Source organism: Hibiscus syriacus, unplaced genomic scaffold (assembly GCF_006381635.1).
Source record: "Hibiscus syriacus cultivar Baekdansim isolate YM2019G1 unplaced genomic scaffold, ASM638163v2 tig00110384_pilon, whole genome shotgun sequence".
Classification (NCBI taxonomy): domain Eukaryota; kingdom Viridiplantae; phylum Streptophyta; class Magnoliopsida; order Malvales; family Malvaceae; genus Hibiscus; species Hibiscus syriacus.
The window spans coordinates 6,001,978-6,015,994 of NW_024062715.1; the positions used below are offsets into that span (position 1 = coordinate 6,001,978).

Genomic DNA, 14,017 nt, shown 5'->3' on the forward strand with positions numbered 1-14,017 from the left:
TCAACCAAAGTCTACGTCCACTACCTTAGCTATCCACACTAAGGATTTTCCACAAATTCTCTAATTTGTCTTTCTTTTGAGGACAAAGAGTAACCTTACAACTCCCTCAAGAATTGTACCCCAAATTATTGAGAACACTCTCTCTCAAAGAGAAACTTACAAATTTTGCAAACTTACAAAAAACCTCACAAGGTAGAATGTTTGCACAATTCTAGAACAAAAAAAGAACACTCAAAGATAAATACAATTGAGCACAAAGTGTGTTCTTGAAAGAAAAATGAATATTGAAATGATTTTGGCTTGAATTGCTCAAACTTGAGGTTTGATGTTTTCTCTCTTGTTTCTATCTTAATTCTTGTGTAATTCTTAATCCCCAATGGCTTCAGAACTTGTTTAAATACACCTCAAATGAATTCTGAACGTTGGAAATCTTGGCGGAGTCAATAGAGCCGTTGTGGTGTGAAATCCACTTCAAAAAGCTACTGAGAGCGTATGGGTATCGATACTCCTTCATAGGGGGTATCAGTACTACCTGTTATAAATTCAAATATTTCGACCGTTGCAAACCAATGGTATCGATACTGGCCAAGGATACCAGTACTACTTTGTAGTAGTATCGATATTGTCCAGGGGGCATCGATTAGGGCTGTAAATAAGACGAGACAGATCGTGAGCTACTCGAGATCGACTCGATCAAGGCTCGATAAATACTCAGATCGAATGGACTCGACTTGAGCTCGAGCTCGACTCGAATTTTTAACGAGCCGAAACAAGCTACTCAATACTCGACTCGAAAAGCTCGTGAGCAACTCGAAAAAAATGTTATATTATAATTTTAGATTTTTTAAAATTACATTATTAAAAATATATTAAAAATACACTATTGATAATTATAAAATTTTAAAAATATATAAAAAATTCTATAATACAACTACCTTCAAATTTTAATTTTTTTTAATTAACCAGCCCAAGTCCAATTGTTACATTGTACTTACCTCATAAATCGGTACCAAGTCGATTAAATAATGTCTTTGCAATGAACTCTAAACCCTAAACCTTAAACCTCAAACTCTAAACCTCAAACCCTAAACCTTAAATCTTAAACTATAAATCATAAACCCTAAACCCTTAATTTGATTATACGATAGGGGTTACGTTATGCACATGAAGGTAACATACAAATTATGCAAAATGATGTTATGTGAATCCTAAATAAATCATTAACATACTTATATATAAACATATCAACATGCAAAATGAATATACACAACTAATTAAAAAAACAATCCTAAACATAGATTAAATTAAGAGAAACCTAAATGTGAGGACTAATTTATGCTAAATATACTAACTTTAGAATGATGATTAAATTCACGTAAATGTAAAATTAAACTTACAAAATTGGAATTAGCTAGGATTTCACTTCTGGTTTTCCATATGAACAAAATCCACAACAAACTTACCTTTTACGTGAGGGATCAACTAGGATTTCTGATGCAAGTTCGATCAAAACATCTTCCCATCCGAGTGGGATTGGTTGATCATCAGCAAAAGGATAGCTGCATTGGCAGAGTCCTATAAGGTGGGGAAATGGATTGCATTCATAAATTTACTGGAAAAAGTAGGGAGATTTGCTTCAAGTTCTTACTTGTGTGCTTTGCAGGCTTCAAGAGCCATGATTGCTTTCGTCAAGTTTTGCTTTGATTTGGCAGCAATTTTGGCAGCAAAATCCATGGATAGGTCAAACTCCTCTTTCCTTGCAATCTGAACAAGTACCTCCATAATCTGCAAAGTTAACAGCCACAGTTTTAACATGATTAAATGTAAGCAATTTGGCAAGGAAAGTCATTTGGTGCCTTGTCAGCATCATAAAGAACTATAACTGAAATAAATACACAACATTATTGGCTTTGAGTTGATTGCTTTAAACTGTTCAAGAGGAAGTTTGCTTGAAGAATGAACCGAACCTTTGTAATTTGCCTTGAAACTAGCAGTGTTGATTTCAGGGGTAATTGCATAATCGACGCTTATTTCTTTGACTAATCCCATTAATGCATATTTAGCATTTGTTTCCAAGTTTACATTGAGCTCGAAATGATGAGCACTTGAAGCGAGTGGAACAAGGACCTGTGAATTCCAAATTGAAAACAATCCAGTATCCCAGCGGTAGGTTTAAGGCAGTTTTGCGCTGGGGGATATTATAAAAGGGGATAATACGCGGGTTTAAGGCAGCATTGTGTTGGGGACAATGATGCAGCTAGGTTCGAACCGAGGCGTGTCTATTGCTAGTTGAAAATTATTTCCAAACGCCCTCTTAGGCCTTGAGCTTGAATCGAGCTCAAAATTGAGTTTGAATTGAGCTCAAATTTGAGCTTAAAATCAAGTTTGAATTGAGTTGAATCTTTAGCTTGAATTGAGCTTTTGAATTTTTTTTGAGTTCGAGCTTTTTTGAGTTCGAGTCGAGTTGTAATATTATCTTTTAAGTTTGAGTCAAGCTTGAAAATTTTAGGCTTGCGAGTTTTCCGGTTGAGTCAAGTTTATATTTAAAGTTTTTGAGTATGAGTTGAGCTCAACAATACTTGAGCTCCACTTGGCTCGTTTACACCCGTAGTATTGATACTATGTAAAGTAGTATTGGTACCTTAAGTGGTATCGATACCTGTTTTGCATTATGTTATTTCTCGGAGTCAAAAACAAAGAGGTAGTATCGGTACCATAGATAATGATATCGATACTACTATGTATAGGGGTGTTGATACCGGGTAGGGGTATCAGTATCACTTTGGCATTTGATGTTTGGGGTATCGATACTATAAGGTAGTATCGATACTACCTTATGAAAATCAATTTTTGACTCGATTATGGTTCAAAATACTTTGTAAAAATTGTTTAAAATATATTTAAATATAAACTCAAATTTTTATTTAATAAGGAGTAAAATTGATATTTGAAAACTTTGGAGTAATATTTGAAATATTCGAATAATTGAATCGAATATAATATTTTAAATCAAATATAAAATCTTAAAATTACTTAACACTTTATTTGTTATATTGAAATATCAAAATGTTTTCAACAATCTCCCCTTTTTTTGATATAACAAAACATTTTTGAAATTTTAAGATTTTGTTTTGGAAAATCATTTTTGTAAAATTTGCTCCCACTCCCCCTTACTATATACTCCCCCTTTTTGTTAAATCAAAAAGACTCTATGATTCATTTTAAAACAAGTTTGCCAAATTGATGTATAAATATATGTATATATGCTAAGATCAAAGTCAAGAGAAATACTAACCATTAGTCCATAAATTCAATATTAATAAACAATATGTAACGGGGATTTGGTCATAATTGAACTAAAGTGTAAATGATGCATAAACTAATAAATCATCAATTTAAGTTCAAATACTAAATATCATCCATAATCAAACAAAAACATCCAAAACAAACAAACATTCAGACCAAATATTCAAAATTTTTAACAATTCTAAGTTCATAATGCAACCTAAGAAAACTAGCAAGAGTGGTCAATCATCTGTAGGAGGATCGGGATCAAATCGATGTCTTCTAAGGAAAGCAGTGAGTGCATCGAGTCTCTCATCTACATCATGGAATAGAATATCCATTGCTTCACGTTGAGCTCAAATTTCCCTTTGATTCTCCAATTGTTGAGTTCCCATAGCAGTCAAATGGGGCTCTAAGGATACGAACCTCAAATCCAATATCTCCATAAAAGATCAAAAGTATGAAGGCATCGGACTCTCTTGCCTGACTGGCTTATCCTCGGGCTGGTTTGCAGGATCTTCGACATCCCGTAGAAGATCGTCAAGCTCTTGAGCAGTAGCCGGAGCCGGAGCAGCTCGTGAAGAGCTAGCACTAGAGTTTTCTTTGTTGAGCGAGTCCAATTTTTATTCTCGTCTACAGTCCATCCCGATTTCTTTAAGGATTTGAAGTTAATTTTGGTGGTAAAAGGAATGTATGTGTCTAGTTCTACCTTAAGACTGATTTTAATGAATATATTACTCAATAGACAACCATAAACTAAAGTTTTGACTCTTTTTGATGGAATATATTTTACTGTTTCTACGAGTTCCCCAAAGATAATTTGAGGGAGATTTATTTTCTTATTAGGTTGAATGCAATGCATCCACCATAGGTCAAGATCACTAAATCTAGAATATTTACCTCCAGATGGTCTAAACCACCAAGAGATCATGAAGTGTAGGAAACGCTCTTGATAGTTGACCTCATATTGTGAAGGCACTATATCTCTCTCTCATTATCTAACCATTCATTATCTAATCCAAAGGTTGTGGCTATAAAGTCCGAGTCTATATTGATGTATTGCCCCAAGAATTAGGAGCAAACACTTACGATTTTGGTTCGTGATTCGTTTTGTACACACATGGCATTGGAGTAGAAAATACGGACAAGTTGTTGGTAAACAATATGTTTAATTTTAAGGAGTTTATCAAACTTCAATGATATAAGGGTAGGGATATACCTAAAGTTCATGTCAATCATGGCTTTAATAGACGTAATACGCTATTCCCTAAGGTTATATGACTCAAAGTGGTCAACGTACCTAGTGTAAAGACCTCTACGGCTAGGTTCGTTGAAACAAGAATTTATAATGGTCATATTGGGTTCATTTGGATTGGGATTTGGAGGTGGGCTTTGGGTTGGTTTGATCGACTAGATGAAGACCTAGGGCGTTTAGACATGATTTTAAATCGGAATGGGATGTAATACCTACAATTCAAAACATATGTATGAAACACAATTAATCCCAAAACTCAATATGAGTCATCAATATTCAAGGTTCTCTAACTTAGTGTCTAATGGGAAAATTTTGAAAACTAAGTTTGAAAAATGATAATGTGTATATTTTTCATTAAAACAATATAATTAAATCAAAAACAACAATTTGAATCAAAAACATTTTTTTATTTCAAATTTTAAAAACAAATTATGAAAAATGGTGTTTTTGATAAAATTGGTTGTAGATTCTAGTAAAAAATCATAATCTAAGAAATGTCCGATCACTAATTCGAACTAGAACTAACTAAAACTAGTCATATGTTCAAAAATCAATAAAACAGTGGTTTAGAAAAATTACCTTGAAAAATTGGAGATTGAGTGGAATGTAGTGTTGTTTGAACGATTTTAATGATCTTGACAGGATTAGGAGTTGAAAAACAATGAGATTCCGACTTGAAATCGTTGATTTTGAGTAAAAAGGAGATTGGGGTTGAAGAGAGGAGGAATGGCAGTGAGAGTATTATTTTTAGGGGTTTTGGCAAATTATGTTATTTTAGGGATTTTAAGTCCTAAACTCGAAAGGGGGTATCGGTACCGCTCGAGAGGTATTGATACAAGGGTATCGATACCCGTTGAAGGAGAATCGGTACTATTAAGAATAGTATCGATACCCATTAAAGCAGTATCAATACTATGCTAGTAGTATCGATACCTACCAAGAGGAGTATCGATACTGGGTGACCAATATCGATACCAAATGCACAAAATGGTCAAAAACCTGCATTAAAACGCTTTGCATGCTAAATTAATCATCTCTAGTGGTATAGGCAACTCATATTTCAAAAATTAACTATGTTCAACCAATCAAATATACCCTTAAATTTTATTTGAACATATTATTAATTTTCACTAAAGATCATAAACTCCCCCTAACTATTAGCATAGAAGGCATTCAAAAATGTTATTTTTACATGCATTTTTCCTTAATCATTAAAAGTGCTAAAATTATTTAAACACAAAATTAAGGTAAGTTGGTTGAACCTAATTCTATCCTAAGTGTCCAAAATCTTTCTTTGTCTAAAGGTTTTGTAAAAATATCCACTAATTGATGCAAAATATCAAGATATTCTAGGACTACATCTTCCTTATTGACATGATCTCTAATGAAATGATGTCTAATTTCAATGTGTTTAGTTTTAGAGTGTTGGATGGGATTTTTAGCGAGACAAATAACACTAGTATTGTCACACTTGATATGTATGGTATCAACTTCAATTTTATAGTCTAAAAGTTGTTGTTCCATCCATAAACTTGTGCACAACAACTACTGGCTGAAATATATTCCGCTTCAGTGGTAGATAATGCAACACTATTTTGTTTCTATGAAAACCAAGAAATTAGCATATTTCATAGGAATTGACAAGTACCGGAGGTTCTCCTCCTATCTATTTTGCATCCTCCATAATCCACATCCGAGAAGGCATGCAAGCTAAAGCTAGAGTCTCTAGGATACCAAAGTCCTATACTAGAAGTGTCCTTAAGGTATCTAAAGATTCTCTTAATGGCTTGTAGATGTGATTCCTTAGGGCATGATTGAAATCTATCACATAAGCAAACACTAAACATAATGTTCGATCTACTTGTGGTTAGATAGAGTAAAGAACCAACCATTGACCTATATAATTTAACATTGACATATTTACCTCCTTCATCTTTGTCAAGCTTTGTAGATGAACTCATAAAAGTGGCTTGGGGTTTTACATTCTCCAATCCAAACTTCTTGAGCATATCTTGAATGTACTTTGCTTGATTGATGAAGATGCCATATTTCCTTTGCTTGATTTGGAGCCCCAAGAAAAATGAAAGCTCTCTCATCATGCTCATCTCAAATTCACCTTGCATTAGCTTTCAAAATTCTTGGCAAAGAGCATCATTAGTAGAACCAAATATTATATCATCAACATAAATTTAAACTACCAATAAATCTTTACCTTTTCTTTTTATAAACAATGTAGTGTCAACATTCCCTTTTGAAAAACCTTTTTCAATTAAAAAGTTTGACAATCTTTCATACCAAGCTCTAGGAGCTTGTTTTAAACCATATAATGCTTTTGTCAATTTAAAAACATGATTTGGAAATTTTGAATCTTCAAAACCAGAAGGTTGTTCACATACACTTCTTATTTTATAAAACCATTTAAAAATGCACTTTTAACATCCATTTGATATAATTTAAATTCACTGAAACAAGTAAATGCTAATAACATTCTAATAACTTCCATCTTAGCTATGAGAGCATATGTTTCATCATAATCAATTCCTTCTTCTTGAGTATACCCTTGAGCAATAAGTCTAGCATTGTTCCTCACTATATTATCACTCTCATCTAGTTTGTTCCTAAACACCCATTTAGTACCTATAGTAGATTTATTACTAGACCTTTTGATAAGTGTTCAGAATCGTTAATATTTGCTCGTTATTTCTTCAATCTTGTGGATTTATTACTATTGATTTGGTTGTGTTATGCTTATTTTCGTACATGGCCTTACTTTCCAGAATTAATGATAAATGAGCGCATTCTATAGTTTTATTATTATTTTGGTCACGGCTGGAGACATGGGCACGACTCTGGGTATGAAGCGATCTGACGTGGCAATTTCTAGAAGGTCCAGTCAGCGGCGGTTTCTAGAAGATCTACTCAGTGCGCCTTCTGGAAGATGGACGAGCAGAGTTGCATTAGGAGACTTGTTTAAAGTTTGAATTTAGAAAAAACAATTATCTTTAGGATTATTTTATTTTAATTTCTTTGTTTATCCTTAGGCTTTGAGAGGCTATAAATACCCTCTTGGGGTAAGCCTAAACACAACTCAAATTACAATATTCTTTTCTCTCTAGTTTTATTAAAGCTTTCTTTTTTATTTTACTTTTCAAGTTTTTCATTTTACTTTTATTTTCAACTTGTTTTTAAATATGCTAAGTATGACTTTTTTCATGCTTAGCTAAATTTTTCATAAGCTGAGAGCTGAAGCGATGACTCAATTCTAACGGGAGAATTAAAAAAAGGCCCTTAATATCTTCGAAATATCTCTCTCAATCTCTGCGCTTATTTTTCAAAATCAAAACGGCTTTCAAAATGAAAGATAGACTTTGTTCTAGATTGTTGTTGTGATTAAATGTGTGGGAGGAAGATTCAGCTTATAGAAAGCACATTTGACTTCATGGGAACACACTTTGCGAGATAACTTTGCTAAGAGGGATTTGAGATCAGAATTGACGGTTATAGAAGGAACAATCTGAATCGGTCGCCATGAACTTAAACGGTGGTTGATCTACGATAATTGATGTTGATAGAATCAATTTCTGAAGCTAGAATCAAAGATTGCCTTGGGTATTCGGTATACAAAATAGAGTCACAATGATTGCCCTTGTAGACAAAGTAACCGACTTGAATCCCGAAGGGAAAATCTAATTCGATGATCTAAAGGAACTTGAGTCAAAGCAAAGCTTGAAACTATTTTTACCATATCTATTTTATAATCTTTACTCTCCTACTTTTACCTTAATTATCTTTATTTATTTAATCTCTTTTTACCATTTAATTTCATTTTACTAAAACCCCCTATTTTCTACTTTCACGCCTGGTATAACCAAATCAAACAGAAATTCAGAATTTTCTAAGTCCCTGTGGATTCAACCCTTACTCCTCTATATTGCGAATTTTCTTTATTTATTAATTGAGAAGAACGAATTTTGTTTGACATCAAAACGACAATTGTCAAATTGGTGTCGTTGCCGGGTACTTCGCCAAAGTTACTAATTTTTTGTTTGTTTTTGATTTATGACCAAGACTAATCCGGGCGCATTAGTGGAGTACGACCCGGAGATCGAAGCCAGAGCTAGAAGACTTCACACATAGACGCTTCGAGAAAAAAAGAGGCAACAATCAAATCCAGAATCTGAATCAAATTCAGGTGAATCCGTTGATCCAAAACCAATTCCGATAGCTGGTCCTACTATCAGAGAGTTAGCCACAACACCCACTGAACAAGAGCCTTTGTGCATCGATTTTCCCCAAGGTAAACTCCGTACCAATTAAAAATTTGCCTTATTAATCTCCTCCCTACATTCCGCGGGTTGCCAAACGAGAATCCACATAAACATCTCACGGAATTTCACATGGTCTGCTCCAGCATGAGATCACAGGGAGTAACCGATGACCAAATCAAATTAGAGCTTTTTCTTTTCCTTAGCCGAATCGGCTAAGGAGTGGTTTTTTTATCTTCCCCCTAATTCTATTACTACATGGGCTCAAACGACTCATCTTTTTCTTGAAAGGTTTTTCCATGCGGAAAAAGTAAGTGAGCTACGAAGGAGAATACTTGGAATCAAGCAGCTTGAAGGAGAGTCGCTTTACGATTACTGGGAGCGATTTAAAAAGTTATATTATAGTTTCCCACAACATGGGTTAACTGAAAAAACACTCATTCAATACTTTTATGAAGGATTATCTCCCTTGGAAATGAAGATGATCGATGCTGTCAGTGGAGGAGCCTTGGTGAATATGACTCCTACTGAGGCTAGGGACTTAATTTCCATGATGGCTGCAAATTCCCAACAATTCTGCACGAATAATTAACCTCCTCGAAGGGTTCATGAGATAAGTTCATATTCCTTAGAAAATAAGATAGATAAGTTAACTGAAGTCGTCAACTCTCTTGTAGCAGGAAAAATAGGACCAAATAGATTATGTGGAATATGTGCATTACCTGATCATCCAACAGACGGTTGTTCACTGATTCAAGATGACGCAGCAGCTCAAGTCAATACAGTCGGGAACTTTCCAGGACCTCCCCAAAGAGCTTACAATCCCTATGGTAATATATACAACCCAGGATGAAGGGATCATTCGAACTTCAATTATGCTCAGAACTCAAGATCGAATCAAGGTTATCAAGCGAAACCACCTCCACCACCACAACAGCTTAAACCGAAGCCCACTTCCAAGAGATGAACAAACAAATAAGCCAACTGGCTTAAACCGAAGGCCACTTGGAATCACAAGGTAAGCTTCCATCTCAAACTAAGGTAAACACAATGGAGAATATTAGCGTTATCACTCTTCGGAGTGGTACAGTAGTGGCGCCACCTGTTCCATCAAACGAAGCAATCCAAAAAGAGGAGAAGATCGATGATTCAGAATCCTAGAAAGAGAATGATGAAGGAAAAATGGACGATCCAAAGCCATCTCCCTATGACGTACCACCACCTTTTTCATCGAGGTTAGTTAAAAGGGATAAAAAACTAAAGAAAAGAAAATATTAGACGTACTTCGGAAGGTGGAAGTTAACATACCTCTCTTTGAAGTTATCCGGAAGGTTCCAAGGTATGCCTGGTTTTTGAAGGATCTCTGTACGATAAAAATGAAGCTTACTGGGGTCGAGAAAGTGAATTTAGGAGAACACGTCTCAGTCGGTTTGCAATACCCTGTAAAATTGGTAAGGTTGAGATAAAACAAACCATCTGCGATCTTGGCGTATCTATTAATGTAATGCCTCTATCTATTTACAAAATGATTACTAACAAGCCTTTGAAGGACACAAATATCTCAATACAGATTGTCGACAGATCGATGATCTATCCAGAATGACTCTTAGAGAATGTATTGGTGGAGGTAAACAACTTGATATTTCCCACCGATTTTTATATAATCGACATTGAGAATGATCGCACAAGCACATCCTCTGATATCCTGCTGGGGCGCCCTTTCCTAAGTACTTTACACACGAAAATTAATGTAAGAAACAAAAATAATGGGTTGTCTCCCATAAAGCACTTTGCTTAACGTCGTTAGCTCGACAACATGATTTAGATTATAGGTTCCGTGAAAAACACTTCCACTTCATTATCTTTTTCCAACTAAGAAATTTCTTATCATAAATTTGAAAATTCTCATAAAGATTTCTTCGGATATTTCCCAAATTAAAAATCTTGTCGAAAAGAATGGCCGTCAAAACATCTTTTTTACCAAAAATTGATTTCTTCAAATGATTCCTCGATGGTTTCGACTTAATTTTTGGTGCCTGCAAAATGGAAGGTAAATCTTTAGTTTTTAAAGGAGTTAAGATCAAATATGAATCAACAACTGAAATATTTTTCAACTCTCTTATGTCGTCTTTTTTATCATCTGATTTCCTAATATTTTTCTAATATTTTTGATTATATATTTTATGATAATTTATATAAAAATTTTAATTTTATAACTTTAAATTTTATTTTTTTTATAAAACTTTAGAATATTTACTTAGTTCAATTTTATAAAGATTAAGTGAAATCGAATTAGAAAGACATTTAGATTTTAAGATACTTAGAGGTAAATGTATAAAATAAAATTTGTATAAGATGGAAACATGTTAAGGCGTACAAGTTACAAATTCATGAAGAATTAATAATAAAACCCACCACTCATAGCAATGAGGGAAAGATGTTATTCTTACCAATGATTGTATATGGAATTAGGGTTAGGGGCCCTTGTCGAGACCTTATGTGCGTACCCACTACACTCCAATCAGACCTTCCTTTTTGGTTCAATCCATGGAAACAGTCCAATCAGACCTTCCTTTTTGGTTCAATCCATGGAAACGTAATATTTTATTTTAAGAGATAAATTTATATAATTTAAAAAAAATAAAAATAAATTATTAATAAAATTTATAAAATATATTTAAAATATATGAGAAACTAAAATTTTTAGGTACGACTATTTGCCTCTTAAGTCAATCCTTATTTTTTAAAAAAAAGAATCAGTCAATCCTTAAAATTCATGTCTTTCAATCAAATTAGAAAAGAATACATTTACAAGTCACTCATTACGGATTTACTAATAAAAATATTTTTTTGAAAAGTTACAAACATGTTATATAATTAAAATATTGTTATAAACATATTATTTCGTCGTTAAATTAAAATAAATGTCTAATGTGATTTTATATAATAATATTTTTAATCCCTCAAATTTTTACATTCTATTAACCTTATCATAATTCGAAAATATTCAAAAAAAAATTAAAACTCATATTAAAGAATTATATAAATTCAATTCTTTTTGTGATATTGTCAATCAAACAAACTCATCGGATCAAATCAATAGTTAAATAACTACATTCTATCATAAAGAATGAGCAAGTTACTAATAAAATGTTATTTTATTAAGAAAATATCGTACAGGTAATATACCATTTTTGAAGAAGAATAATCAATTTAGGAGAAAAACAAAGATTAAAATGATTAAACTTTTAAATGTAATTAGTTAAATTTATTACATTAATTTAATTCTTTTCTAACAGCTAACAATCAATGATATGTTTGTAATAATATATTAATTAAATAAATTATTTAGAACTTCTAGAATAAAAATAATTTGTTCCTTATGAAGTCCATAATTAAGTAAATTGGGTGTAGTTTACCCATTACAAAAAGAGCTTTTCTCCGCCACTTATATATATATATTAAAATAACAATTGTTATTTTTTAGATTTTAAATTTGAGCACAATATTTACAATATATATATGTATATTGCTACTAAAAAAGGTTATATATTGAATTCAATTACACACAATATTTGTTAAAAACATTCTACATACACAATTTTCTTTTCTAAAAGAAGGTTTCAATATGAATTTACAGAATACAATAATCAGTACAAAGGAAGGCCTTGACATGAGCTATCATTTCTTTGGTTTGAGTTTGAGAGATTAGAGACTTGCTAAGAACCTGAAATGCATGGCCAACACCTTTATATAAAACATGCTCCACCTTGTTCCCTGCTTTAGCCAAAGCACCGCAAAACGCCAGATTCCGATCCCGCAATATATCCATCTCCGATATGCACACTAAGGTCGGCAAAAGCCTCGTCTCCTCCATTTTCGCCGACGGATTGCTCCATGGATGGTCCCGGTTGGCACCACACGGCAATGCCAATCGCCAATATGTATCGGAAGCCGCCAGGCTGAGGGCAGAACGAGGAGGTTGGACCGTGTGCTTTTCAGACTCAGTACGCGTTTCGCCTCCGAAGAACGGTTGTATTAAGATAGTACCTTTGAGGATCAATGGGTAAGGCTTATCAAAGCCGAGTCTAATTACCACATTATGTGCAATGTTGGCACCAGCACTATCACCGGCTAAGAAGACTCTACTCAAATCGCACAGTTGAGACCACCATTCACTCGACCCTTTTACAACTTCTCGTTTTAGCCACATAACGCACTTGATCCCATCCTCATAAGCAGCCGGTTTTCGGGGGCTAACCGATAATTAACCAACACGATCAAGCAACCGGCTTCGGCAGCTAGTTTCGCTAGAAAATCATGGTAGCAACTCCAAGCTGCCGAGCCAACGCAGAAGCCTCTGCCGTGAAAGTAAACTACCAAAGGGAGCTTCCGGTTCGATTTCGGAACATAAAAACGTGCCCCCCAAACATCGGTGAACTCGTCGACGACAACATCTTTCGTCGACACACCCAACTTCAGAGGCAACGTCGGGCTAACAAATGGAACAATTTGTGGTCTCTCCGTATGTCCATCTTTGTACACTTTAATCTGTCCTAGAATTTCTTCAATCACGGCACCGTGCTGATTTGAGCCGCCTCTCACAATTTGCAGGCTTAGGCTTGGATCCACAGCAATGGTAGTAGCCATCCGTATTCTTCCCACAAAAATTATGTATCAAAAGAAAGTGAAAAATGATAATTTGGATTGTTTGTTATTTTGGATAGGTTATATAGGTAAATCAAACAAGATGATAATATGAAAAGAGAGGAGACAGAACATTGTCCCAGAATTGGATGCCAAGTGGGCGACTGGGTACTAGCCACATTTCTTCACGTTGAATCAAACCGTGTAGGGGTCGAGGGAATCTTATGGAATGATTTGACTCACCTTCGTTGTAAACCACTTTCAATCTTGGTGGGTTGGAGGGCCGCAATTCATTTTAAGATCAGGAAATATATTATATTAATTGAACATGTTATTATAACATGCATCAAATAACGTTTACACAACATTTTATTGAGCAAATTTTGGTCGGCTTAATTGTATATTGAAAACAAGTTTGGCATTCAAGAGCAGTTCTGATTAACTAAAGGGTGATTATCTTTTTTCCATCACTCAACTTTGTTCTCACATCTATTTTGATCATTAAAGTTTAGAACGTTTTAATTTAATCATTGAACTTTAGAATTTAACATGTTTGGTCAATTTT

General features: G+C 34.0%; 2 pseudogenes; one reads left to right on the forward strand and one right to left on the reverse strand.

Moving 5' to 3' along the window:
* Nucleotides 1–1,459: 1,459 nt before the first annotated feature.
* Nucleotides 1,460–13,455, reverse strand: LOC120122239 (annotated as a pseudogene).
* Nucleotides 2,231–2,369, forward strand: LOC120122290 (annotated as a pseudogene).
* Nucleotides 13,456–14,017: the final 562 nt, after the last annotated feature.